Source organism: Carassius gibelio, chromosome B1, assembly GCF_023724105.1.
Source record: "Carassius gibelio isolate Cgi1373 ecotype wild population from Czech Republic chromosome B1, carGib1.2-hapl.c, whole genome shotgun sequence".
Lineage (NCBI taxonomy): Eukaryota > Metazoa > Chordata > Actinopteri > Cypriniformes > Cyprinidae > Carassius > Carassius gibelio.
The window spans coordinates 7,156,643-7,161,381 of NC_068396.1; the positions used below are offsets into that span (position 1 = coordinate 7,156,643).

At 38.1% G+C, this 4,739-nt stretch overlaps 1 protein-coding gene across 2 annotated transcripts in view; it reads right to left on the bottom strand.

The window, feature by feature from the left end:
- The window catches only part of si:dkeyp-9d4.3 (caskin-1), a 39,150-nt gene that overhangs the window by 33,831 nt on the left and 580 nt on the right, over positions 1 to 4,739 (bottom strand). The window lies entirely within an intron of this gene.

The following is a 4,739-nucleotide window of genomic DNA, read 5'->3' on the forward strand; positions in this document are numbered from 1 at the left end:
CAGTAGCAGGTGCTTTAGGTGCCCTGATGTCAACAATCAGTGGTTAACTGCCCATGTAAGAGCAACATTTAACTGCTCTAGAACAAGAGAAATTAGTTTCTTGAAATAGCAGAGTCAAATCAGGCTCAAATCAACTCTTACAGGCACTAATTTAATCTTTTGGGAGGTCTACGGACATCTGCTCTACTAAATCAATCAAAAACTGGTGAGGAACACGTTTAAAAAGAGAATTAGGGCATAAAAAGGTATGTGGTAGTAGCATGAAAATATTGTATCTACATAGAGAAAAAAAATGTTAAACAAACTTCATATTGGATCGATTTATTCATTCTTAAAAGCAGAAAATAACTAAAAATAAATTGTTGGAAGATAGGTTCAGAATGAAAATAATTTCCCAATGTAAACAAGGTTTGCACTGATTAGAAAAAGCAATAAACCTCTGTAATGGTGACTTCAAATAAAACACCATACAGTACATTAGCACTCAACCCCAAGAGGGACACTACACATTACCATGTGCACAACTACTGCCTTATTCATTACCAACAGCTGTTTACAATCTTTATAAAGTTGCATTCCATTTGTACTCGGATTATCTGAAATTCCAACCCCCAAGTCAAAGGAAAAGTGATCCCAACAACCATGACTTTTAGAATTTATGTGTCTCAGCACAGTGCAACCAGTACTATCCCACCTCTATCTTTTGACATATACTTCGGCATTATCTGTGCAAGAATTTATCGACTGGTATTAACTTTTGATTCCTCCATCTTGGTTTTTCCACTTGTTTACTGGCACACAGTCAATATTGATATGACATAATTCCCAGCTTAGGCATCTGAGCTAAAAGGAATTAATTTCTTCCCCCGCCTACTTATTAAATATTCATAATTGCAAGAGCCAATAACCACACTTTTTCTGTTTGACTTACAAGTTTGCAATTTACATTGTTTAAAAGATAGAATAATATAGAGATATTACATATTATAAACTAGATTTAGCAAAACCAATCAAGACTTTTTTTTCTGTTATAGTTTCAGGGAAGGTGCAAGGAGCTGCCATCAAACAAAGGTCAAGGAAGAGAAAGTTCAAGGATGTCATGTAATAAACCTTCAGAGAACATACAATTTCGATTATGAGTCTCTTGAGAGGTGATCTGAGACAGGAACATCAACAGCTCTGGTATACCCTAACTGACCTTCTACAGCAGCGCAGTACATATTGGACATTGATGTAAAGGTGTTAGCAAGGGTTTAGCAACAATCACAGAACGTGTGTATGCAGTCTGACATATTGACACACCAGCTGATCGCTTTTACCATGCCATGAGAGAAAAATAGCAAATTCTCTCTTAAAAGATAATCCATGAGGCTCTTATATCTACTCCACAATGTATTGTGTCCAGCACTCTCTATAGTTTTCACAAATTACAGGTATACATACAAATTTCAGTCCTCTCTTTTTCTAAATATGATGCATTTTCTTAATATGGTGCCTAAAACTGTACCTGAAAAAAAAAGTGGTTTCATCAACACAAGAGAAAGAAGGGCATCTTCAGTACAGCTATTATTGTAAAATTGTCTCACACACACACACACACACACATACACACACAGAATGGCCTGCTTTCATTTCAGGCCGCCCCTCCTACCATAGCAGGAGATGCATCTCTCACCACCTGGGATGTTACCCGGCACTGGAAGTGGTAATTGCATTTCAATTATAGACATGTGTGCGCATATGTTTGGGTGTGTGTGCCTGATCTTGTGCAACAGTCGCTGTATGTGCAGGACATTATTTATTGTATAAATGAGAGGAAAATCTAATCCAGCGGAGCATCATTTTTGACCTACCAAAACAGTCACATTCTATCTGCATCCTTTTTCTGGGTTGAGACATCCATGACAGCTCTGCTCGCCGTGTAAAATATTCACTTGTACTCTAAAGGCCTGTTCCTACCAAGAATGATAACTATTACAAAATTACAACTATATTAGTGCCACACCAACACACAATCATGTTCTCTTTATTGTATAGTTTTGTGCTGTGGTGGTGCTATTTTTTTCCATTTTCAACTATTTTTAAAAACTATATCTTCATCATTATCGCTATATTAATTGGTGTGAACAGGCCTTACAAGATGGTGATTCGTTTGTTTCTGCATCAAAATGTAGAGATCGAAGTTCTGCATCATATTTGGAGAAATTTAGCTTTACATCACTCAGCCATGGATCCTCTCCAGTAAATGGGTGCTGTTAAAAAATGCCTTAAAGTGCTAATTTTGATGGCACCCATTTACTGCAGAGGATTGATTGGTGAGCAAGTGATGTAATGCTACATTTCTCCAAGTCTGTTCCAATGAAAGAGCAAACTCATCTATATATTGGACAGCCTGAATTATTAAAATTTTTGCTGATTGTGCATAGATAAGATCCCTCAAGTTGCAAAGACTAAAGTCTCAAAATCAAAAAAAATATTCTTTATCAAAGTTAAAACTGCCACACCCCCTTAAAACAGCTCATTCAAACACGCCCCCACATGTCTATGTCACTATGTGGAAATATGTGCGTAATGTCACCCAAAGAAAGAAGGCATGGTTTAAGTAACCACAGTTAGTGTTGAAGCAGTCATTTCAGGAAGATGCTGTGTGTATCTAGGATGAAAGCAAAAGCACTTTATTTGGCCTTCAGAAAATAGATGCATTTAGGAATCTTTAAGATTACTTACAACAGAACAGAAATGCATTTTATGGACGACTGCTTCGTTACTCCAGGAGATTAGGTATTTCTGACTTTGCTATGACAATCTGGCGCTTCTGTATCAGCTACTGTAAGTATGTTTTGTTATTAGTTTAAGTATTTGCTATTGTCTGTTCAAATGCAAAGTTTTGCACATTGTGTGTGTGTGTGTGTGTGTGTGTGTGTGTGTGTGTGTGTGTGTGTGTGTGTGTGTGTGTGTGTGTGTGTGTGTGTGTATGCCCGTGTTTGTGAAAGAGAGAGAGAGAGAGAGAGAGATGGACACATCACAGTGGAGTCAGCTGTTTTAACCATGGCTTGTGCACTACAAACACATACGAGCTTGCATTTCGGGCTTGAACTGATGATAAAATTAAGGACATTATCAACTTGTCATTTATTTTGAAAGATGAAGCTCATGATTATGAAAAGGGAAGTTAAATTTCCAACGAGTGCTTGCGGTGTTCGGCCAAACATAATGCACTGGGTCAGTTGGCCAATCAGAGAAGACTGCGCTTTTCAGAAGGAGGGACTTTGTTGAAAATTACAGGTTTGAGAGAGGCGGGGCATAGAGCACCTACAATAATGTATAGTATTTGAACAATAATGTTTTTGTTTTTTTGAGCATTAAAGCAATATACTGTGTTGAACCAAATACATCAAATAATGATCTTTAATAAAAGGATCATATGACCCCTTTAAGGGAGGTGTTAAAGGTTGCCTTTCACTTTCTTTCCTTCTGAGCAATTTTTCATTTTTAATCTCTCATGGTCATGCCATACTCATAATTACCACCAACACTAATGTGTCCTGGCAACTTCTGACAGTATGAACGCCCCTTTCCATGTCATGTCATGAACAGATGCCCAAGTGAGTGAGTGGCCTCTCACTCACTCACTCACTCACTCACTCACTCACTCTCTCTCTCTCTCTCTCTCTCTCTCTCTCATGTACTCACACACTTTATCACTCTGACATCTGGCGCTTTTCACTAATATAATCCCTCTTCCTTTCCCAAGCCTGGTGCTTCCCAACAAGGACAACAAGATGGTCTTTATCTATCTATCTATCTATCTATCTATCTATCTATCTATCTATCTATCTATCTATCTATCTATCTAATTTTAAGTACAGCTAGTTAAATCAAATAGGCACAACATCTAATACTTAATAAAAGACAGCCTACATATGACATAAAGTAAAAACAATAAAACGGTAGGCCTATCTATAAACAGCATGAATTTCTACATTATGAACAGGTAGACGTCGCATCTAATGGAGCATAAATGCAAAATGACAATATCCATCTGCACATGTATCTTCAGTACTCCATCTCTTTAATCTTTAGCGATCTTGAGCCACCTGCCATTTCCGAGCGCGCGCTCATCTGGACATCAAAGCGGATTTGGCGCGGCCCGACACTTTCATGCCGTTACACACAGCGAGCATCAAGTATTGACAACCCCTCTACACTTAGCGACGCGACACAAGCGGAACGAACAGTCGCGTTATAATGAACGAATATGTCTATATCTGCGCTGATATTAATTAAAAAAGAACCGACTCACCCTGGAATCACTCGGACGAAACTGGCATGATTCACTAAAACGAAAGGGGCCGACCAGAGTCGTTCGTTTAGAACGTTTTTATGGTGCTCAGCGGAAAAAAAACGCACTATAGAACCGTTCATGAACGTGATTAAAATTATTTAGTTTCAATGTTTTAAAAATCAAAGCCGTTGTGAAAAAGAACCGGTTCTCGGTTCTCAGCGACACTAATATACATAAGGCCTACAAAGTCATTATATCGACACGCTCTTACGAGGAAATTGATGGGAAAATGAACGAAATTGTTAATGAAACATTTATTTATTCACCAAAGCCAAGTGCTTCGCCATATAATAGCAACAATTCCAAAGCCATGTGTGCATATGTGATCATTGAATCTCTGCTATAGCAAGGGGGTGTGATGAGACATTTAAAGATCGGTGGGTGTGATACTCAC